Raw genomic sequence first — 25,623 nt, 5'->3', positions numbered from 1 at the left:
AAGTCACTATGTTATCATCAGGGTGTCCAGCTGGGGTTCAGGTCCTTGGTGTTCTGAATAAAGAATTATAGACACATGAAGTAACAGGCAAAGTACAGATTTATTGAAGGCCAAGGTGGAAGTAGCACTCTGCAAGGCCTTGATGTCTGGAAATTAATGTCTTACATGCTGAGATATGAGGCACTCTCTTCCATATATGGGTCTGATTGAAGACCTTACCCCATTTCCTCCCATTGATTATCTTATGATACGGGACTAGAATAGTGTCCCCCCTTGGCTACTTTAGAAAACCCAATTAGAATACTAACCACCTTACCCCCCATTGATCATTTTAAAATACTGAATCTGTGGCAGGAGTTGTCACGGTGATAAGTCCTCAGTAGTGGGACTTCTCATGGTAATGGGACTTACTGTAAACAGGGATTCCTAAAAGTGACATGATTCATCTCTCTGTCTTTTCCTCTTTTCTTATATTCCGCCTCTGCCATCTTGATGTCTCTGAACTTCTACCTAACCACTACCCTAAATATTTTATCAGAATTAACTCATTTAATTCTGCAGCATCACAGCCTAGATTTATTCCATTATTCTTCCCATCTTATAGACAAGAAACATGAAATTGAGAAGTTAGGTAGCTTGTCACATATCACATAGCATGCGCAAGAACTGAGATTAGGCTAAAGATCTACCACAGTGCATTGCCTCCTTGTACAACCAGGTGTGATCCATGGTGGATGCAGGGTGAAATATAACATTGTAAAGAAAAAAAAAGTCACACATACTTTTAAAAAGAGTCCAAGGAAGTAGATCTCTCCACTTACCTGTAAATCAGTTTTGTAATTAATAAAGTGCTCTTGTTTTAGTCAGCTTTTCGTGGCTGTGATGAAAATACCTGACAAGAATAATGTAGAGGAGAAGTTTATTAAAAAAAAGAAAAAAAAGGAGTCATCTGAGTTCCTTCAGGGGGTCACTCTTCAGGAACTTGAGAGCAGTCTCTTAGCTCCTTTAGTGCCATCTTCCAGGATGGGTCATGGTCTCCATGACTATGTGGCTTCCTTGGAAGCATCAGGCATTTCTGACCCTCTTCTTTTGCAGTATGTGTACTAGTCAGCTTTCTGTTCTTCAGAGTCTCTGTGACCTCTCTGATCAGGTCATGTGGCCCAGAGTGGCAAAGCAATTAGAGAAGTCTCCTTGTTCCTTGAGTTCAAGCTGACTGAGAAGGCAAGACTAAAGTTATTTCCTTAACTTTAGTCTCCAAGTTTTGGTGTTAAACATCCAGCAAGCCAGTTTCACCAGTCTTAAAGTAAGAGTACTGGACTTTAACTTTGATGTTTATAAGTTCATAGTTATTTACCCCTCCTATTTAATTGGGGGTCTGTATTAGTACTGGAAGTTAGTCTTACATACTGTCTGTCTATAGATGATGGCCTATTATCTCAAATTAACTTAGGCTGTTATATTAGAAGTTATACCCTTGTAAGGCACTGACAGATAACAGTTAAAGTTTGTAAGGAAAATACAAAATGAAATCAACAAGAGCAAGACATAATGAGCCTATACAATAGCTGTGAACCAGGAAACACAATTTTGTAATCCAAAACTTTTACTTTAAGCCTTAGTTTGATGAATACCAGCATGACAAAATGTTCTTTAAAAACTTACATTTTTAAAGGCTTGTATACTTGAAAGATATGAATACATTGATTACACCAAGAAGCCAGTAATAGCACCACAATTGCACTAATGTTTTTATATTAACCAAGTTTAGATTTAAAGAAAAAAGTACAGACTTTGTGGTATAGGGTAATTCTCTAAAATAACAATTCTTATTTAACCAGAGTAGCACAAACCTTAATTACCTTAAGACTATCTTGATAGAAAAGAGCAGATTAATCTTTTAAGAAATCTCTATTATTTCAACCCATAGAGGATTAAACTTAGGTTTATACCAGTACATTAATATTTGACTTTAGGAAAAAACCTTGAAAAACTTTAACTGATTTTGCTACTTATATACAACCAACTTAGTTATACACAAACTTTTTGAAATTTGACCTCCACAAACTTTTTGTACCTTGCTTAGACATTCTACTACTTTTTACTTTACCACACAAAATACTTTCTCATACAGAAACATTTTCTTTTCTACTTTTCATAGTAAAATATATTTCATACCTAGAACCTTTGTATATCTCTTCCTTAGTTTTTGACCCCCCTTTTTAAGTCATATTCTGAAACAATTTTTGTGAATTTTCTTAATTTAGACAAATTATCCTGCATTAATAAAATGAAATACTTTGTTTATGTAGTATTTTAATTAAAATTCAATTCTTATACTCTTTGTATATAAATTACATCTGAAAGAATCTTAACTCTTAGTAACCTCGTTTCAGTGAAGACACAGAAATAAAGCAATCTTAAACCCTTTCTACTTTTCCATTTATGAAAACACACATAATGTTTAAACATATTACCTCATGGAATTTAAGATGTTAAGAGTGCTTGATTTTATATTTTTGCAGTTGATGTTTTAGTACTTTAACTTTGTAAATTAATCAGATATCTCTAACAAACACATTTACAATTAAATCCATTTCTGTTAAATCTAATTTACTCATTTCTAACTGTAAAAACCAAGGTATTAGATAAGTATAATATCCATCTCTTTCTTGTTGAAGAAAAATCCTAGAAGTAATGTAAACATTCTAAACATTTTAAAGAAACCAACACTCTATTAATTGTGTGAACACCTAGAAAAACTTGTGACTTAGTAATTTTGATACCACCACCTACCAGTCATGACTTCTGCTTCCTCATATGTTGAAGTATAATGTCAGAGAAGTACGCCAAAGCAAGCATATTAAGCAGGTTTTATTTAAAGATAATAATATAGACTTCTCCCAGGAAGGAGAAGGGTACAATGGCTGATGTTCTAGAGTCCCAAGACATGAGCACTCCCTACATCTTTTATAGATTAGGGTCTCTTTTGTTCTCCTGTTCTTTCCCCCATTATCTCTCTCCTTTCTGCCTATGTGAGTAGGCCCAGGAGATGCCATGACATGTCAAAAAAGATGAGAAGCAGATGGCAGGGGAAAGAACTGCAGGGAAGGTTCAGGCAGATAGGAGCCCAAGGGACATTAGTTCACAATTCCCTGCCTGCAGTTTTTTGGGAGGGGCAGTTAGGCAGGTAACCTTGATGATCAAAAGGGCTCTGGAGACACTGACACTCCAATGTCCCAGGGGCGGTCTCCGACTTCCCAGACTGTGAGGACCTCCATCCCTCAATTGGATCAGATTCCCTATTCTACACTAACTGCCTGTCCTCAATTTTGGCTTCAATTTTAAATACATCTTTACTCTCATCTGTTTATCTACATGAAACACCCTATTTAAGTTACTTAAACTGAAGGTATTTGAATCCATTTTTCTTTTAAATTTCAAATTATGAGTGCTTATTTACCTATATGCCAATTTTGATACCATGAACATAACATATGGACATGAGCACATGAAGACACAACAACACAATACACAAGTGTGCACACATACACAAAACAAACAAGATACAAAGACCTTGTAGCTGGTTGTAGGTAGGTCTCAACTGCAATGCTACAGAGTTTTATTAAATCCTCTCTTAGATTTATTGCCAGCATCATTGTGTGCATGTCCTTCTTAGGATCTTTAAGAGGAAATTTTCCCAATGTTTTTGAGAGCTAACCCTTGAAAACTGACCCCTTAACAAACCTTGTAAAACTCTCTATAGTTGGATAAAATACGATTGATTAGAAAAATATATTAATTTAGGGGTGCAGGATCAAATGTGAATTCAACATAAAACTGAGCTCAAAATATAGGATATTAAAAACCAACAATTCTAGAAAAAAATGACATGGCTATTACTTATTCTACTGTAGGAGCATTCAGATCATTTTTATCAGATCAGAGTTTACTTTTTGACTCAGATTAGAATTAGTTTAGATATTGAAAAAATGAGAGAGAAAAAGCCCTGAAATCCTTGGGTAAAGATTCTCAAAGTAAAGAAGACCTGATCACTTCATTTTCCCTCCCTGTGCAGCATTATTTAGGGAGGAATTGTTAAGAAAGCAGGGTGGTAAGATAGCTAGCCATTTAGGTCTCACAAATGGCTTGGATTTAAAGGAGAAATCTTTTCATTTGTCCAAAATTTGCAAGCCCTGAAGGCTCTGCAGGCCTCTGCAATTTACATTTCAATAGAAGCCTTGGTAAGATAGATATCTGGCAGAAACCAAGTGAGGGAAGCTGCTGTTTTGTATTAAGCCCCATGCCTGGAGCATTTGAACCATTGATTCCTTTATAAAATCACTCTCTTAAAGTGTGGTCCTGTAATTATGTTTCTTCCAGAGACCAGATTTATTCCCCAGTTGGTGATTAGGCCAGGTTATATGTAGAATTTTTGTCTGTGGGTCAAACATTCCAATTCCAGAGTATGCAGGGTAGTGGTGAACCTGGCATAACTGTTGAGAATGAAGCTGAGTATGAGTAATTAACTCAGGCTCCAGCACCAGAGAAAACTGTCAATTTCACTAGAGACATCTCTCCATGAGCTTCTGACAATTTGGAAAACTGTCTCTTACCACCCGATTTTGTCAACTCTATTTCTGGCATCATTGGCAAAATGCTAGTGTCTCAGTTTGCCTTCTGACAAGGACCAGGGAGAATTCAGACTTTGCCATAATAACCTTCCAGATGTGATGAACCACACAGAGAGAGAGAGAGAGAGAGAGAGAGAGAGAGAGAGGAAACTATAATGGGGCACATTTCTCTACACTGTGAGGAATTTCCAGAGGATAAGGAGAACATATATTTGTCTTAGATGCTTAATACTCTTTTCCTGGAGGAATTCACAGGAGGGGTGAATTGCAATTGCTTTGCAGAGCCCTTTGGAGTATAGAAATAATGCAGAGAATCATTACAGGCTTGTAAAGTCTGTGAACAAAGGGAACCCAGGACTTCCTTATTAAACCATTCCATGTTTCTCTGTCAACCCTACACTTTGAACAGATAGAATCTGACCTTCAAGGGGAAAGAAGTGCTCAGAAAGAGAGCATGAGAGAGCACAGGCCGGCCCATCCAGAGGTGTACGTTATTGGCCATTTTATTCAATGTCTCTTATTGACAGATCACCATGGATACCCCATTGGGGCAGTGGGGAAAGAAGTCAAGAGAAAAAACCTTTGGGATTCACCTGGAAGTGACCCAGACCAGAACCTTGCAGTTGTTCCAACCCTTTGTCCATCTCCATGCATCCCAAAACAGACCAGAATTAAAGACACTGTGTACTCAACACCAAATGTTCTTGGAGACTGGATAGGAGAGTGGAGAACAGCTTTAGCAGGACCTAACATGCCTGACCTGCAGGATAGGTGATTCAGAACTGCCTAGGCCAGGAATCCTCTCACCAATGTCTTGTAGAATGGTGGCATGCACTAACTGAATTTAATTAACCAATAGATGTCCATTATTTTCCTCCAGAAAGAAAGAGACAGAAAGGCACACCTCAGAAAGACGTGGAGTGCATGTAAAGGGGCTTAGGTTGGTGATGATCTTGTTGAGACTTCCAGATAAGATGCCTGTGATGAGAATTAATCAGGCTGAATTCTGTTTCCCCAGATGAGATGACTGAACACAAACAAAATGCTGAGGTAAGTGCAAAAAGCAAGTTTTATTTCCATTTTTATACATAAGTGATGAATCTTCAGAAAGAGAAATTAGGAAAACTACCCCATTCACAATATCCTCGAAAAAAATAAAATACTTGGGAATCAATCTCACAAAAGAGGTGAAAGATCTCTACAGTGAGAACTATACAACACTAAAGAAAGAAATTAAAGAACACCTTAGAAGATAGAAAGATCTTCCATGTTCTTGGATAGGAAGAATTAATATTGTCAAAATGGCCATACTACCTAAAGTGCTATACAAATTCAATGCAATTCCAATTAAAATCCCAATGACGTACCTTACAGAAATAGAGCAAGCAATTATGAAATTCATCTGGAAGAATAAGAAACCCAGAATAGCTAAAGCAATCCTTAGCAGGAAGAGTGAAACAGGGGGTATTGCAATACCAGATCTTCAACTCTACTACAAAGCAATAGTAACAAAAACGGCATGGTATTGGTACCAAAATAGAAAGGTAGATCAATGGTACAGAATAGAGGACACGGACACAAACCCAAATAAATACAATTTTCTCATACTAGAAAAAGGGGCCAAAAATATGCAATGGAGAAAAGATAGCCTCTTCAACAAATGGTGCTGGGAGAATTGGAAATCCATATGCAACAGAATGAAACTAAACCCCTATCTCTCACCATGCACGAAACTAAACTCAAAATGGATTAAGGACCTCGGAATCAGACCAGAGACCCTGCAGATTATAGAAGAAAAAGTAGGTCCAAATCTTCATCTTGTTGGTCTAGGATCAGACTTCCTTAACAGGACTCCCATAGCACAAGAAATAAAAGCTAGAATCAATAACTGGGATAGATTCAAACTAAAAAGCTTTCTCTCAGCAAAGGAAACTATCAACAATGCAAAGAAAGAGCCTACAGAGTGGGAGAATATCTTTGCCAATCATACTTCAGATAGAGCACTAATCTCCAGAATCTATAAAGAACCCAAAAAACTCTACTCCAAGAATTCAAATAATCCAGTCGACAAATGGGCTAAGGAAATGAACAGACACTTCACAGAAGATCTACAAGCAATCAACAAACATATGGAAAAATGTTCAACATCTCTAGTAATAAGAGAAATGCAAATCAAAACCACCCTAAGATTCCATCTCACCCCAATTAGAATGGCGATTATCAAGAATATGAGCAACAACAGGTGTTGGCAAGGATGTGGGGAAAAAGGTACACTCATACATTGCTGGTGGGGCTGCAAATTAGTGCAGCCACTCTGGAAAGCAGTGTGGAGATTCCTTAGAAAACTTGGAATGGACCCTCCATTTGACCCAGCTATCCCACTCCTTGGCCTATACCCAAAGGACTTAAAATCAGCATACTACAGAGATACAGCCACATCAATGTTCATAGCTGCTCAATTCACAATAGCCAGACTGTGGAACCAACCTAGATGCCCTTCAATTGATGAATGGATAAAGAAACTGTGGTATATATATACAATGGAATATTACTCAGCCATGAAGAATGATAAAATTATGGTATTTGCAGGCAAATGGATGAAATTGGAGAATATCATGCTAAGTGAGATAAGCCAATCTCAAAAGGCCAAAGGATGAATGATATCGCTAATAAGTGGAGGATGACACATAATGGGGGGGAGGGAAGGGTTAGTGTTAGGGTTAGAGTTAGGGTTAAGGAGGGGGGCAAGTATGGAGGAAGGAAGTACTGTATAGAGGGTAAAGAGGGGTGGGAGGGGTGGGGGGAAGGGAAAAAATAACAGAATGAATCAAACAACATTACTCTGTAAATTTATGATTACACAAATGGTATGCCTTTACGCCATGTACAAACAGAGAAACAACATGTTACCCATTTGTTTACAATAAAAAAAAAAAAAAAGAATAGAACAGAGATAGACTTCTCCATGGAGAGGGGGGCCTAGAGTTGAGTATTCAAAGAAGGTGGGGTGTCTCACCCAATTTATACATTTCAGATTTCCTTTGTTCTCATGCCCTTTCTTCCCCCATCCTGCATGTGTGACTAGAGATCATAAGGTGGACAAAAATGTGGAATGATCCAGGCAGGAAGGGGTCAGCCCAGGAGGCACTAATTAACAACTCCTACAACTCCTGTAGGGAGAAACAATTCCCAGGACATAGGTCACCTTGGCAGCAGTTTGGAAGAGAAGGGGGATGAACTTTGGAGATATCAGTATTTTATTTCCTTTCCTCTTGAATCAGCCCCGATCTCCCTGATTGGACCTCATTATTTACTACCTACACTGATTGTCCCTTTTGTCCCCAGGCCTCAACTCTATTAAATATTGGATAAAAGACCATTTGTGTTATGTTTTGACTAATAAGTTGTCTATTTTCCACCCATGTTCTGAGAATTTATGTGAGGCTGAATTTAAAGGTGATGGACTAATCTGAGAGTAAATTTCAAGGCAGCACAGGTTTCATAGGGGTTGTATGGGTATTGCTATTGATTTTTAGCTTAGTTACTGTGATAATCAGGACCAGAAAACAAAGCAATAAGACTTTAAAAACTTGCTGTTTGAGCAGAAAACTATGAGTAAAACTGGGAGTGAGGAAGCTGAGGTTGTGAAAGAATACAGCCACTAAAGAAATACTAAATACTTTACCCATAAACAATAGGAAGGTTAGCATGAGGGCATGCTTGTGACTAGAAAGACATTGAGGTGTTCCAGACTAAGGAATATCTGCATAGATTACCATTTGAATATCCATAATCCAAAAGTCTGAAATCCAAAGTGCACCAAACTCCAAAATTCTGTGAATGTCACGATGGTACTCAAAGTTTCAGATTTTAGAGCATTTTGTATTTGCAAATTAGGGATGCTCATCCTTTAGAGAATGGAAGTGAACACCTTCTCATGGAGGAAAACCAGCTTCTCTAAGTGAGTTCATTTCAGTGGTGAGAGCCATGAAAATTCTACAACATGGTGCCAAATATGAACTAGTTGCCACATCTTCATATTGTGCAGTCCAAGCAGATCCATAGACCATAGCAATATTGGTTCTTGTTGGTCAACTGAATAGCCAGCTTCACTGTGGGGCCTGCATTTGGGCTGAGGATCACAGGCCAGTCATCTCCACAGTTCCCAATCTATCTGCAACTGATTTATCAAATCATCTGTAAGGCTGACTCCTATATGCTTAAGCCTTGATTTGGCTACATCTTCAGTTGATATGGCCTCTCTATTAAATGGTAATGGCTTCATGTTGACGTCAAGCTGGACCTCTAAGTCAGAAAACTGTGTATGAGTTAAAATCATATGGTGCTTAATGTACTGGGGGCCGCCCAACATGTTCTCAAGTAAAAGGAGAACTTCTAGGAATTCAGACTTTAGGCTCATATCCTTCCTGCTAAATTCCAAAACTTTTCAGATGCCTCTTGCTAAATGTAAGAACTAAGATGACTACCTATATAATCTGAACACTCAACACCAATGGTACCATCAAGAGTATACAGTTCTTCAATGAATTCAAACTTATTTCTCATCTGAGCTAGCCTGATAAACCCTGGACTCAAAGAAAAATCAATAAGTTCTATTGGAAAGTACTCAGAGAATGCCAGGCCAACAGGCAGGTGAGAAGGTGTTCTGGGTATTGGTTGAATTCAGGCAACTTTCGGTGAATTTCATTTATCAGACTGGAATAAATTTTTTCTGTGTTTGGTGGCTAATAATTCAGAGTTGCAAATGACCCCAGAATTTTGACAACATTTTACCGTGACAGTGTGCTACTCTAGAAGACAAAGAAGCAGCCACTGCATTCATTATTTGTTCATCCTGAATGTGTAAAGCTGAACAGTCAAGAGTCAGGTGCATGATATTCTGAACCCCAAGGGATGGAATTAGCTGAGGTGCAGTCTTTTCAAAGTGTTTCATAAAGTTTATGTGATCCACCTGAGTGAATCAGAACATTTTAAGAATATGCACTAAAGCATGACTACTCAGCTACTACATGTCAGCACAAGCCAAGTCTCCAACTTTCTGCATTAAAAATTCAGAAAAGACTACTACTTATCTTAAAGAACTCAAACAGATTGTACCTATCTCTTCTAAGTTGATTGAATCTATATACTTAAGGTACAATGATTCGAGTTTTTGCATTAGATCCTGAGGTGCTGGACAAATTTCACCTATAATATAAATTAAGTAAATCACCTGGGACAAGGATAGATCTTTCCAGTGCAAATTAAGGTAACCAAAAATTTAAAAAAAAAAAAAAAAAACTGAGGTACTCTGTGACCTAAGTAGTACCAGAGATCAGCCACAAAGAGAAGCAGATCCAGACTCATCTCCCATACCTGGTGGCAAAACCTGGTTTCATACACATCTATCATCAAATGGGAGTAAGAAATTCCTACACTGACAAAGACTGAGTATATCTGAGATATCAGACTTGTATATTTTTCATACTCAGTTGGCAAAGCAGAGCAAAGCTGGTACTGGACAGCAAAACAGGATGCTGCTCTGCAGGCAAAGAGCTCAGCTTACAGAAATAATTAGCAATGATTTGAGGTTGAAGTTACTTCGGCAAAATATTTCTTTGTGCAAAATTAGTTCATCTTCTGAAACAGACAGGGGCTGACAAGTTTCAGATCTGTTATAGCTGTGAAGCTATACTCTGACCTGAGTTGCAGGAAAACTCAGGTTCCTTCAAAGGAATCAAAAACTTCTACATCCTCTTCATCAATTCTCACAGTCCTGAGCAAGTCCAGCTGCAACTTGCTGGCTTTAGATGTAGATGCCTTGCTGAATTCCAAACCCAGAGGGGCACTGCTGACTGTGAAAACCCTCTGAGAAGAGGTGACACTACCAATGTTCTTAACTTTTCTGGAAGGATGGCAAGAACTACTATGCTCAGAAGGGGCCTGTCCCATGTGCCATATACCGCTTCCCATATTCCAATATGCCACACTTTGGGTGGCACTGTAGGGAAAAGGATTGCAAAATGCTTGATATTTTAAAGGTTTCAACAACTTGAGAGTAGTTGTCATTCTGATGTGAGTACTGATCTTTTTGGCAGTCAGAGCACAGTCCTTACAGGTTTACCAGGCAACTTCTTGTTACATGATGCTTGATTAGAGCTGGATGGGGAGATATTCCACAGAAACTGCCTGGAAATCTTTGGCATATCACAAGAGCCATAGGTCACAAATGACTCAGCCCGAATTGGTGCCAGATATATTGGGATCTCCATTTCACTGGGGAGGTTAATGTTGCAGTCTCTTGCCCAAGGTCAAAGAACTCTGGAGTGGCAAGGGTCTCCAAGGTTCTCTATAGAGGAGGTCCTTTGCGAAGCGTCCGCATCACCGACCAGGAAGTGCAGACCAGGGTCTGGGCTGACACAGCCTTGGGAGGACCTGAAGAGAAGGATGCACAGCTCCAAGCCAGGTGGGTCACAGGCACACGGAGCATCCGCTGTGACATCTTCCCGGGCTGCTGCCACCACTCACTTGAGCCTGGCAAAGGTTGGCAGTGCCACACCAGACTCCAGAATCCTCCAAATATTAATAGATATTTTTATTCAACAAATAAGTGTTGAAATGCAATTGCTAACACTGACCCTCAGGTTTGGGTTTATAATCAAGACTTTGATCCACAACGATGCTACAGAAATTCACACTAAATATACATAGACAAAATAATCTATTTTCTGTAGACATCCCATTCTTGTTTCGTTTTTCTCTTTAATACCTTTGAAATTAGAACACCTCTAACATCAGGTAATCAACATTATAATCTTGATACACTTTTCTGTTTTGTTCATTGTTTCATTTTTTTCCTGAAGAACTATTCTTCACTGGAGGAAATAGCTTTAAAAAAAGGTCAATTTAGCACCAAGAAAATCATTTATTCATCAATTAATTGAAATAAGAAGTTATGGCAATAGAAATCACCAACTGTATTTATTTAGATGCTGTTTAAAAGATAAATTTAATATTAATAACTATAACATGAAGAAATACTTGTTATTATAAGTTATGATTATATTTGGGAAATTTAGAAAACTATCCTATGTTCATTATTATACACCATGTTTAGGAAAATGTTTAGAAGTATTTTAATCACAAGAAAATGGGTCTACATTTTTTTCTATTATTTAGGTAATACTCAACTTCATTAAAAATATTCCAAAATATTTCCCCTAAGGTTAGATCCAACTCAGCTCTACTAACACATTTAATGCAGACATGGTCCTGTAGCCAGAACTATTTTGTTTTGCTTTTATTTCTATGCTCAGAATACCTTTGGTCTTATAGAACTATTTTCCTTGATTTCATAAATTGACAAATGATTATAGAGAATTTTTAAGTGTGAGGCATCAATCTAAATGTTTTTCATTAATTATGTCATTTAAAATATAGCATCTCTATTTCTCTTACCCATCCCTTACACAACCAAGGCAGAGGGAGGTTAAGGAATTCATAGTACCATGGTCAATTAAAAGAAAAGAAAAATTTCCTGCACATGCACCTTATTTCTTGACATGTAGCAATTCCAGTTTTCACTGATGTTTTCTCCAAATTTAGTAATTTGCACAATATTCTTGAGCAGTTTCCCTTTCTCGACACATCATATCCCACTAACCTGCATCTTATCTTTCCAAATTGCTGAGTCTCAGTATACAGAACAATAAAGAATGCTTCTCTGCATTCTCCACAATCTAGCTCTTCCAAAGTGAATTCAGCATCATTCAAAGAAATCTCATTTTCCCATTTTAAAACAAAGAAGAAAACAAAAGGAAATATAACAATGTATTAGCTTTACAACTGCTTCCTCTGGCTGCTATCCAGTTTCGTCCCATGTCTTCAGTTAATATTATTTGTGTTTGCATTCTTAAACTTCCAATGTTTCATTATCTTCGTAAAATTGTTTAAATCTGCGTCTTTCTTCTGTATTTAATGTGTATGCTAAGATTGTTTACAAATTCCATGAGTATGTTGTATTCTATTTTTCTCTGCCTGGCTCTATCATTTACACTTGCAGGTCACATTTTATCTCCTAGAATTGTCCTATGACATTTATTCCCATGTTCACTGCTGTATTCCAAGGTGTTATCACTGCTGTCTGCAATGGCCTTTTAACTGGTCTCCCTTCCATTACATGGGAACACTATCTTACCATTTCTTTTAAAATTGCCAGACAGATCTCTTTATGACATATGTCTTATAATGCCTTCTATCTGTCCAAAAGGCACTGGGATATATGGACCATTCTTAATCTAAAACTAAGCAATCGTATGAGTTTTCTTTCTTGAAGAATATTATGCCAAAATATCCATTTCTGAAGTTTCTTCTAGCAACCTTCTACTGTCATTTATACACTGAGAGACAAAGTCTAATTTGCTCTTCAAACACATAGATTAGGTTTAGTGACTCACTTCTAATGAATAATAAGTAGTGAAAGAACACTGGATGGTTGTAAGGATGGGTTATAAAAGGCAAAACATACCAAAAAATAAAAAATAAAACAAAGCAAACAAACAAAAAAGACCAGCATTCACTGGGACAGATTCTAAGCACAGGCCCAGCTGAGGTCCCAAGTGACAGTATGCATCAGTTAGCATCTCAACAAGTATTAAGGACTTCAGAGGATTTTGAGTGCTGATGCTGAGTACAGCAGAGGTGAATTACTCCTGCCAAGTCCTGTCCAAATTGAGATTTCTGACAAGTGAATGTTTTCATTGTTTTAAGCCACTAGGTTTTGGATTTTTATATCTTATATAGACATGCAAAAACAACAAATAAATATTTTCTTAATCTTTAACTTAATCTTCCACACCATATTGCATAGGTAGCTTGAATGATATTAAACTCTTTGCACTTTCCTATACATTTTTAAAGATTTGAGGATGTTTGCAAGTTATATCTGGTTCTTTCCTGAACACTGACTAATCTTCCTACCATTTTTGGAGAAATCGCTATTACTCAAGATTTAATTCATGACACCCTTCTAAGTCCCTTCCTGTAACCACCATTTGGCACTAGAATTCCATTCCCTCTTTTACCTTAACATCAAATATAACACGTTAGATTAATACTGAAATGGATTAATGTGCTGTAAGTATAGTTCATGCAATTAACATATACAATCTAACAAAATATTATCATCAAAACGATGCAATTTATTTGTCACATTTCTAGAAAAAGTCAGTCTTATTAGCTAGTATTAATTTCAGAAGTTAGAATGTGAGCTGTCAGTAAAAACTGGAGTATTGTTAGCTCTGCTCTATTTGTTTTTATCCTTTGGAGAAATGTATTTGGATGATGATTCAATTCAGAAATTATAATCATATCATATCAGACACTTTGAAAGCAGCCACAACACTGACATTTTATTATTGCTTTCAAATTCCATTAAAAATTAACTATTTCCTTGCAGCTTTTTGATGTGTAGAAATGTTCTTCTCATAGATTTAAGTCGTGGATCTTGCTTTGTAAACCTAATCACCCCACAGCTCATCTCTTATGTCTGTGCTCTCATTATCTCTCCTCTGAACTCCACCTCTTCTACCTCCTTCTCTTCTCTTCCCCATGCATGAATATGATTTCTCCAATCATATTCTCTCATGACCTTGCCAGTTTCTTTATTCTCTTCCCTAGGAGTTCACATCCTCTGGGTATACCTGTGGCAAATTGTTATACTTCCTTTAACAATGACAGATAAATCAGAAGGGTTTGGGGGAAAGTGCTGTGGTTCTCACATTCACAGCTGATCTATGAATTTAAAATTAATTGATACTATACAGTTCAGTGATACTTTTGTCATTTTGCTCAGGGAAAATATATATTGATTGTGTGATCCTATTTGCGTGATTCTATTTTACTTTGGATGCTCACAGAATAATTGCATAGTTTGTAGACTCATCATTACACATAAATCTCAAAATTTAAATTTCATACTTACAGAATGGCAATTTTTGGAAAGGAACAATAGATTATTGAGTGAAATCCTATGCAATGTGAGATTAGATTTGTTCCCAACATGACTTTTTAATAAATAGCTTATTTATTTATTTAGGCAATGTTGGGGACCAAACTAAGTGCCTTGTGCATGCTAGGCAAGCACTGTATCACTGAGCCACAACAAACCCACAACAGGACATTTTTAATGAAATATTTTTAAAAAAAATTTGTACCATTGCTTTTATTACAGGCCAAAAATCAAGAATGTAGGATATGTTTTAAGCACACTTATAGTTCAAGAGTATTTGAACATAATTTTCTTTAGCCTTCAGACCCTTGATATCTGTCCCTTTTTATTGTTTTAGTTAGTTGTACATGACAGTAGAATACATTTTGTGTACACAAATGGAACACAATTTCACATTCCTCTGACTACATGGTGCAGAGTCACACCAGTGGAGTAGTCATACATGTATATAGGGTAATAAAGACTGTATCATTTCACCATCCTTCCCACCCCACACTCCCCTCTCCCCTTACTCTCCTCACTCCACTCACTATCCTCTGCCCAGTCCAAAGTTCCTTCATTCCACCCTACCCACCTCATTATGGATCAACCTCCACATATCAGAGAAAACCTTTGGCCTTTGGCTGTTTGGGTTTGGCTTATTTCACTTAGCATAATATTCTCCAGCTCCATCCATTACTTGCAAATGCCATAATTACATTCTTCTTTCAGGCTGAGTAATATATATAATGAAATATATATATATATAATGAAATATATATATATATATATATATATCCATTCATCTGTCAAAGAGCACCTAGGTTGGTTCCATAGCTTAACCATTGTGAATTGAATTGCTATAAACAGTGATGTGGCTGCAATACTGTAGTAGGCTGACTATACCTTTTTGGTATAGACCAAGGAGGATTAACTGGATCAAATGGTGGTTCCATTTCAAGTCTTGTGAGAAGTCTTCATACTGTTTTCCATAGTACTCTCACCAATTTGCAGTCCCATGAGCAACATATGAGTGTAGCTTTCCCCAATTCTTGCCAACACTTATTGTTGCTTGTATTCTTGATAACTGCCATTCTGACTGGAGTGAAATGAAATCTTGCTTATTTTGTAAATGTAAATTGTTAAAGAAAATTCAGGTGTTTATGATAACACCGAGTTATTTTTCTGATAATCAAAAGTACATAAATCCAGATATGAGTTGCATAATAAAACAACAGTTAATGCATAACTATATAATTAGCTGAATGTGCAAGAACCTTGAAAATACTACTAGATAGATTTCTCAGTAAATAAAAGTATGATTCCCCAAATAAATTTTTAAAAAGTTGAATATTTATTATTTCTCTTATTTCTTTTCAAGAAGGTAGCTAAAATGAGTTAAATGTTTTCTTTCAGTAATAATGCTGAGACACCAAAATTATACTATTTTCAATGTTGTCTCCATTATGTATGTTGTATAAATCATTTTCTTAAAATATGTGAAATGTTCATTAAAGTCAAACTTTCAAAACCTCCACTGTGCAGTTAGTTTAGTGGGTTTTGTTTTGTTTTGTTTTTGTTTTTACATTAGATCCTTTCTATTGTACTCTAGTCTATTCCATACTAAATTTGTAAACTTATGTGCTATCTGGTCACCTTATATTAGAATTTAAATTTACATTTAAGTTAAGCATTGTATAAAGTATTTTGGAGTATAAAGATATTAAGGCTGGTATTATGTCTTTATAATAAATTTGTTTTCTCCAGCACCTTGTCTAGAATACATAACTAACTGCCACTTTTATTTCAATTAAATAATTGTGGTGTAAAATCACAGCTCATTGAAGAGACTTCAAAATGTAATTCTTACTTGAAATGTAAAATATTTGCTGCATAACTTCAGTGGAAGTAAATTTTCATTATCTATATGGCTAAGGTGAATTTTGGTGTGGCCTAGACCCTCAAGATCACCCTTTAGATTCAGTGGATAAGTCTCTGCTGTTTTGTGTCTTCTTGTTACAAGTTTTACAAATTTAAAACACTGTCAAATCTCCCCTCATCACAGCAAAATTCATCATGACTGTTCAGGTCATAAAACTTGCTCTTTTATTCAAGCAGTTGATTTTGACGATCTTAACAGGAGGATAATAAACCTGGGAAATTTCCCTGTGAACATAATTCTCTTGCTAATGTGTAACTGCAGATGAGGCTCCATCCAGATCCTGAGGGATTTCCCCTTGGGAACAGCTTGCTCTACTCTCAAACACATTTTAAAAATCATTGAGTTCCTATGTACATATATGAATATACTACAGGGAAGTTCACCATCATGTACATCCACAAGACACTAATAAAAAAAAAAAGCTAAAAGTAAATAGCAGAAATATCAGTCAAGTAAAGGGAAGGAAAGAGGGGGAGGGTGGAGGGAAGGAATTAGGGATGTCCTGGGGACTGAATTAGAGCAAATTATATTCCATGTATTTCTAGTTATGACAAAATTATGTTATACATAACCTGAATCCCAATGTTATGTATATCAAATAAAACAATAAAAATTTAAAAAATAGAGGTAAAGCTCATGGTAAAGACATACATTTAACTCTGGTTCTTATGGAAATTTTGCTGTATAGGAAGAAGAACTTTATGACTTTGGTTCCACTTTATTTCTGTTATCATCTATGACTTATATGCTGAATCAATAGAAGCACTGTAGCTTTAAAGATTATAATATTGCTAATTTCAGTTCATAGTGGTAAAGTTCTTGTTCTTCATCAAATCCTTCAATAAATTCCACATACTTCCTTAAAAATACATCTGTAATCCACTCAAACCTATTTCTTTCTTTTATTTAAAAACAACTCTTTCCCATTTTAACATAGTTTTTCATCAAATGTGGGTAACCCTATTTACACAACATTCCAGTGACTTCTCCAGTAACTTCTTTCACTGAGACCTTTCCACAAATCAGGTTACCTAATTCAAAATTCTGTTATGAGTAAATGAAGAGATGTCATTCAGTTAGCTTCAAATATACAAAACATACCAGTGAGAAGAGAAGGTCAATCACGTGGAAATCATATTAGCAATAACTTGGAGGTATTTTTGGTGTGTGCAGTCTACCTACACTACAAGTATAAGAATTAAGAATAGCAATATAATAGGTTGTTTGCCACCATGTAAAGATGAATATATTAGAATCCAGTTAAGATTTTCTCTATTATAACCAGGTCTTCATAATATTACAATGTGACCTGCACAGTATAAAATCTTCACCACCTTTTATTTGTAAGAGTGAATTATCTAACATTTTACACACTTCAATATCATATTTTAGAAACCGTTCCACTATTCAATTTTCACAGGAAAAACTTAGTCAGTTCAAGATGCTGTAACAAAAAAAACATAAAGTGTATCCCATATGAGAGCATATATCTTTTTCTCATGTTAGGGAGACTGGCAAGATCAATTAAAGCCCTTTAATATCTGCTGAGGACTCATATCTCAGAGGCAACTGAGGAGGATGCTGGCTCTGTGCCTTAATTTTCTTTTATGTTTAGTTCAATTTTAGGTTAAAATATATGAAATTTGCCATTGAGAATAGAAGGTCAATCGTTTGGAAATAATATAACTTGGAGGCAAGTTTTGCTGTGTCCCGTCTACCTACACTACTACTTGTAGTTGTAGACAAGTAGTAGAACTTGTACAAGTAGTAGTGTAGGTGGACCAAAGCTCATTTCACTTACTGCACTCTCACAAAGTGGAAGGTGAAGGCAGTTTGTGGAACATCTTTCAGAACAGCACTGAAACCATTCCCCACTTCTGAATACCATCACCATCAGAGGTAAGAATTCAATATATAAAATGTGAGGAACAAAAAGCTTTCAGACTAAAGGACAATCTGAGGTCAAAAATGGAAACAGTTCAGGTGAAGAATTTGAAAAACTAGATGACTCACATTAAAAATTGTCTTCAAGGTTAATGTCTACCATTCCTTTTGTTTCTTTTGTTTTTATTTTATACTACTCCCATTTAGTCTTAAGACCTGATAACATTTACTGTAATATGATTCTACTTTTTAATTACCCAAATTATTATTTACTAAGAGTGTGTATTTGAGACAATATTGTGTGTAAAATAATTTTTTGTTATAACTGAAGTTGCCCATCTCTTCCTGTTTACCTCATATACTAATTATCACATGGCATACCATATTGTATGGATGTATTTTAAAATAATACATATATGTTATATATGCTAAAACAAAATTTCTTTTGTAAATCTTTGAGGAGTAACATATAGATATTTGAATTTTAAATTTTAGCATATATTCAGTGAAATACATATAAAAAGATGATGCTTTAAAATTTAGGTATGTGAAAATAATAGCATAGTATTTCTCTAAGATGATTGAATATTATTTCATGTGCTTTTAAGTCATTCTGAATGTGTCTCCTTCACACTATAATATCTGTGTGCATCTCTTCTCAGGTTTTTATGGTTTTGCAGGATGTTTTTTATGGATGTGTTTATTAGTTTGCATGTACGTCTTTATAATAAAAAATGCCGTTTTGTCTTTCAAACTTAGAAGATATTGTATTTTAAGTTGCTACTTATATTTTAATATATTATTATCCATTTTACATTAGCATATTTAACTATGTGCTTTATAGCATCTGAGTTTATTGTTAATCTTAAAAAAGTAAAAGACAAGTAAATAGGTACACAGATACATACATCATTGATGCATGGACAGATATAAGCTGAAGGGATGTAGTTCAATGTGTAGGGCATTCTCCTAGCATGTGTGGGCCCTGGATTCAATCTCAATTACCCCTCCCCCCAAAAAAATCCCAAAACACAAAAGACTCTGAGGGAGTATGAACTTAGCTCCATCTGCATACATGTTTTTTTCTATTATTGTCTCATTTTTATGTTCACTGTATGGTATCAGTTAAGGTAATTAAATATCCTAAATGTGATACTTAAAGGCTTTTGCAGGAAAATCAATTTAGTAACCCACAAGGTATATTATTTAAAAAGGAGAGAAACTGACTATTGTCATAGTAAATTTTACATCCCTCACTTTCAATTTTCTACATCAAATTTTAAAAATATAGACATGGGAACACTGATTTGAGTAAAGTAATCCAAACTGATCATATGCATTTATTAATAAATGAGACTGTTGTGATTACAGAATGACAATTATTTCAGTGAATGGAAGCTAATAACTTGGGGTACATGTGAAAGTTTGCTTACTATGATTATAAGACAGAATAGTGTCAACCCACTGAGTTTCAACTAAACTTCTGTAAAATAGGAGTCACATTTCTGTGTACTGTCTTGAAATTTATAGGTCTTATCTACTTATTCTTGTCCAAATGTATATCATTCACTGTCAAAAATATAGCTATGACACTGATAACATGTGGCCTCTTGTTCAAAAACTACTGTATTTTAGGAGAGTCTCTATAAAACACTATTCTGACTCTTAAGAAATGACTTTGGTGTTTGATCACTCACATGAATATTGTTTTATTTTTTAAAATAGTAAAAAAACAGTAACATTGTCTTACCAATGATGCTTTTATTAGTAAACTGTGGGCTTGCGAGGATACTTCTAGTTTATTGAACAAAGATGAAGCTGAGAAGTTAAGATTTGCTTGAAACATTGAGTGCCTTGACAGGAGTAAAATTTCCTTTTAGTCATGCCCTGAGCTCCCTATGTCTCATATAAAATAGTACAAAGAAATGTAACTTTGTATTTCCTGTATCACAAATTTCAATAAGTATATGTAGAAGTAAGGACATAATTGTTAGCCATAAGAGAGAGAGAACATTTTTGCAGCTCTCTTCTTCAGTATGAAGGTAATATGTTTCCTTTTATACTGGTTGGATCATCAACAAATTAAAATAACCATTTCTAGTACAATGTTTCAATATAAAAGCACTTCAAAACAATTTCATCCAACTGTTATAATAGTCAGCTATTAAAGAAATTAACTTTTTCTCAATAACCATGGTTTGGCAATTGTTGATATACTCCCAAAGGTCTCTGCTAGATGCAGTGGTTCTCTGCTAATTAGGCAATTATTAATAGCAAGTAAGAGCATATTTATATTTAATTCACTGAATAGTTTTTATCACTTATAATTCTTAAAACTTTCATTTTCCCTATTATTTCTAGGAAATAATTTATAACACAAACCATAATTTTATAACACAAAGTTACATTTCAAAGATAGCCAAAATATTTCAAAACATTTTAAAAATATTATTGCTACACACATCTTTAGGAAATTAAAATAAAATTTACAGAAATTTCATGTTGTTTAAAACCCATGAAAATAATTAATATTTTATTGATATCCAGAAAAACATACAAATCAAAAATAGAAAACAAAATAATTGTTCCCCTCTAGTTAATTTACAGTATCTTAGATATCAATAAACTTAGGATGTGTCTGTTGTGCTTAAATATGTAAAACACTAACACAGATTGTTTAAAGAGATAAAATAAAAATGGTGTCTTTGTTAATAGTTTAGGACTCTACAAAATGCCTTCTAAAATAATTATATCCTTATTTATGCTAACCCTTTTCTAAGGAAAATTCCTGTTTCTTTATGTGCAATATAAATTTCTGACCTCCTGAATTCATTTATTTCAGATTGATATATAGATAGATATATCTATATTGAGATATAGATCATTCACAGTAGTTGGTTTTGTCATGGTAATTGAAGCAGATCAAGCAAGAGTTTTATTTTCACATTCATATAGGATAAAGTTTTAAATTTTTTGTAATTTTTCTATTTTGTTTATTTAGGAGTCACATAATATCATAAAGTGTAAAAAGAGCAAGCTTTGAATTTATGCCTCTACAAAAAGGAAGGGATAAATGTGCTTCATATTTTAATAGTTTCCAATAGAAGAATTACCACATGAAATAAGACTTTCATATCTATCTCTTGGTACATTTTAAACAGTTATTTTAGCAGTAAATTTTTTTGTTAATTCCTCCTTTTTTTTAATTAAATATCCTCATTTTCTAAAAATAAGCAACCAGAGCTTATCAACATTTTTTAAGGTTGATTACTACGAAACCATTGCAAAGTTAAATGTACAAACCATATTACATCAGAGAGAGACACAATAATAAAGGTATAATCAAATGTACTATTATTGATCACAATTTATTTTAAAGTTATGAAAAACCAGCAACAGTCAGGTTGGACAAATACTTGATTGCACCCATGTTTCCATGGGACATGGATAGCAGCACTGTTACACAATGAGAGCAACACTTCCTTTTTCACCTTCCTGGGAAAATGTTTGTTAGATAAGGCAAAGGATGGGAAGCTACTGAATGGTGATATGAACAATTCAAGAACAACAAATAATAGTAACAGGTGTGCGATAAATTGCTCAATCTTGGGCTGAGAAGGCAAGAAGAAAAATCGTAGAAGGTAATGGGTGAAAGGCATTTCAACTAATTATTTTTAATCAATGCAAGCAATAACTTTTAAAGGATGTCTTCCAGCCACCTTTACACAAGGCAGCACAATCCAAAGGTAATTTTCTGTAATTTTAGGTTGATGCACAAGTGGTCTCTTTCTGCCCTCTCTTGATCCATTATGAGGGGAAAACACAAAACCACCTAAATGTCTTCCTCTAAAGCTCTGGATTATAAAAATGATGAACAAAAAACGTTTATTTCACACCTAGGCATAAATAGCTAAATTGGAGATTACTGTTCACTTTCCTCTTCCATTATTTCAACTCTGCGAGGCCCGTAAAGTAACACATAAGTAATATGTCAGTCTCCACCACCAGAAAGCCGCAAGATAATACATCATCAAACTTAATCCATTCATCTTGTTTCCTTTTCACCCATGACACACAATGACCTGAAGAGCTAGACCTTCCCTGGTGCCTTAGCACTGCTCGTAAGTCATAGTATCCACAATTATTGGAGCCAATATCATCAGCAAATGAAAAGGGCTCGTACTTAACTTCTTTATGAGGACTACTCTTCTTGTCATCTGTATTTGGCTGTTGATTCACTTTTTTATCTTCTAGATCCTTGAATTTTGATAGAAAAGAGATTATTTTCTCCTGAAGTTCTGGTGTACACAGTTCATATACATCCAACATAAGAGGAAATTTAACATCCTTAAGAACTTTGGCATTCACAGATTCCTTCTTTTTATAAAAAAAATCAAACCATCTGAATAGTTAAGTAAGCAAGTAGTCGGCAGATCTTAGAAAATTTGATATACAAAGCATTTCTTTGCAATGTCGGAGACCGTTTGGTGATTTCTTCCTGATGTCGCAATTTAAGTCCTGTAAAAAGCTACTTGACTTCCTGATTAATAAAACAGCTAAGCTGGAGTTGATTTTCCTTTCCTTTAGTGACTTCTTCTTCTTCAGATTCTGTACATTTCATGGTTGTTTCAAATTCAACACCGAAGAATCGATCGATTAAACTTTTCTTTTTAGAAGGTGTCACTGCTGATGCAGATGAAGAATCTGTCTCTTTAACAGAATCGTCTTATATGGCTTCCAATTTTTGTTGTAATACTCGCATCATTTGTATCCAACATTCATTAGCATCCTGCTGAAGATATTGTCCTTGTTCACCCTTCTCCACAAGCTGTGTGAAAGCCATGTGCAAAAACTGCAGTAGAATAATAGGTGGAATACTAGAAGAGGTTTTATCCATGGAATCAAACAAATCTCTAAGGGCTGCAGTAACATACTGCTCTGAAGCCATTTCCCCTGAAGCTCTCAAGGCACCGGCATACCTTTTAAAAGCATCTTTGAGTTCAGGCAGAGATCGAATACATTGAACTGTAGCATTCGTGTAACAAGTGTTACCAAGAATTGTCAACCCACATGGTAATTCCATAGCAGAGGCTAACTGTTCTTCTGTCATGTCTTCTACGAAAACAGTTTTAGCTGAAGGTTCTTCTGGAAGAGCGTCTACTGACCCCATCATTAGTAGAGTCATTCCATTTTTTATTTTGATGTTTCCTCAATCATCATCCTTTAAGCTTCCTCCTTTCACCATAACTTTCTGTCTGGCCGGCTGGACTCCAGTCAGTGCAAAAAGCTGAGCCTTGACTACCATTGGATGTTCATCAGTATTCAATTCTACACCTTCAAATTTCTCCTTTCCCCATTTTACAGTAACGGAGTACAGCGGCATGGCGCGGGTGCACTGGAGGTGGCTGCGTAGGAGGGCTGGGCTTGGAAAGGACCGCGCAGGGAAAGGGACCCGAAGAAGCTTGTGAAGGCCGCGGAGGTGGAGGCGCGGTGGTGGTGGCGGCTCGCGTGCGACGAGTCTCATTCCAGTAGTAACAATTTTCCTACATGGGACTTTAATGGTACTATATATCTTTTTCATTTAAATTCACTAGTAACATTAACTATATCATCCTCAAATGAACAGTTTGTGGAACACCCATTAAACTAAAAAGAAAGAAATAATACTAAAATAATTAAGATAACCATAGTTATTCTTCATAAATTATCTATAATCTGTATTTAACAATGTCTCACCCCACAGAGGTGGGTTCAAATTGGAGCTAATAGATATTGTTTCCTTTCCAAATTTTCAGTATAATCTACCAGATATAATGAATATTGTAAAGTGGGAATGCCCTCCTTTATTAAGTTTGAGATAATGTTTCCATGCTGATAAATATAAATATACATTAAAATCGAATGTAAAGAAAAAGTGATGATTAAAATTTTAGGATTGTCATTAAGTATTTTCTGCATAAATCTATGTTTTTCTCTAATATAACAATTTTTGGGGGTGAATTTAGATAATATAATCATATTTTCCCCTATAATTTGCCCACATTGCAACTCAAGTGATAAACACCCTAGTCAAACTTTTTCAGTGTGATTTATTACATGTTATTTGTCCATTTCATCATTTATAAAACAAAGGAAAGATAATAAACCTTTTATTTCTTACAACAGAGGAAAGCAAGTAAAGGCAATTTGCAAATGCCTTGTACAGTCTTCCTCCACAAATCATTCAAAATATCACAAAAATTCAATATTCTCATTTTTGTGGCAGTGGTTTGTAAAAAAAAAAATCTAGTTTGGCATGAAGATATATTATTGGTAATGGCTGGAGTGATGGTATAAGCAAGCTGATCTCTCCAATTCTTATGCACACACACGAATACATATACACACACACACACACACACACACATTTATAAAAAAGAAGGGGATCAGTCTTAATCATGAAGTGTTGTGTATTGGGTCCATTGTGGCATTCATTTCCTTCATATATTTAACACATACAGTGTGCCCTGTGCTAAGCACCTATGACCAAATAAGAAATATAATGTGTTCCTTGTACTGGGGAGTCCAAATATCTCACAATGGACATGATGCTAGTGTCTTATGCTGTGTAACAAATGACGGAGAACTCTAAACCAACAGAACAGCATAAACCAACATGCACATCATGAATCTGTGAAGCACTTGGTCTGGGCAAGCTTAACTGGGATCTTCAACTAGGATATCATGAGGTTGAAGTCAAAGTTTCAGCCAGGCTGGCCTTTTATTTGCAGGCTCTATGAAGAATTACCTTTTAAGCTCATGGGGCAGGGGATTATTGCTGCTGCCTTAAAAATGCACAGGGGAATCAGAGCAGTCTGTATAGTCTGAGAGGAACTCTGGGCTGACAGAAGGTGAGAAAACAGAGATCTTTTTTCTATAATCATTCTACATTACAGTACAGGTTACTCTGGTATTTCTACAAAATCCTCATCCCCATCATTAAGCTTATAGCAGCCCCCTCTTTTACTACTAATAATTTACAGTAAACTTAATTACATCTGCAAAAACTCTTCTGCTATTGCAAAAGAGTGAGAGTCATTCGGACTATATTAGAGTTCCTCCTAGCACAGATAGAGAGAAACAGGACAGAGAGAGTGGAGAGGTCATGCCCTGCAGAGTATATCTTTGCACTCACCTTT

At 35.5% G+C, this 25,623-nt stretch overlaps 2 pseudogenes across 2 annotated transcripts; both read right to left on the bottom strand.

The window, feature by feature from the left end:
- Positions 1–8,598: 8,598 nt before the first annotated feature.
- LOC306641373 (FAST kinase domain-containing protein 5, mitochondrial-like) lies at positions 8,599–10,736 on the bottom strand (annotated as a pseudogene). The gene has a single exon. The product of its transcript is annotated as an FAST kinase domain-containing protein 5, mitochondrial-like (transcript).
- Positions 10,737–22,201: 11,465 nt separating this feature from the next.
- On the bottom strand, positions 22,202–23,969 carry LOC306641645 (ubiquitin carboxyl-terminal hydrolase 14-like; annotated as a pseudogene). The gene has a single exon. The product of its transcript is annotated as a ubiquitin carboxyl-terminal hydrolase 14-like (transcript).
- Positions 23,970–25,623: the final 1,654 nt, after the last annotated feature.

This window comes from Sciurus vulgaris (genome assembly GCF_902686455.1).
Source record: "Sciurus vulgaris genome assembly, chromosome: 12".
Lineage (NCBI taxonomy): Eukaryota > Metazoa > Chordata > Mammalia > Rodentia > Sciuridae > Sciurus > Sciurus vulgaris.
The sequence above is the reverse complement of the archived record's forward strand: the minus strand, read 5'-3'. Positions and strand labels throughout refer to the sequence as shown.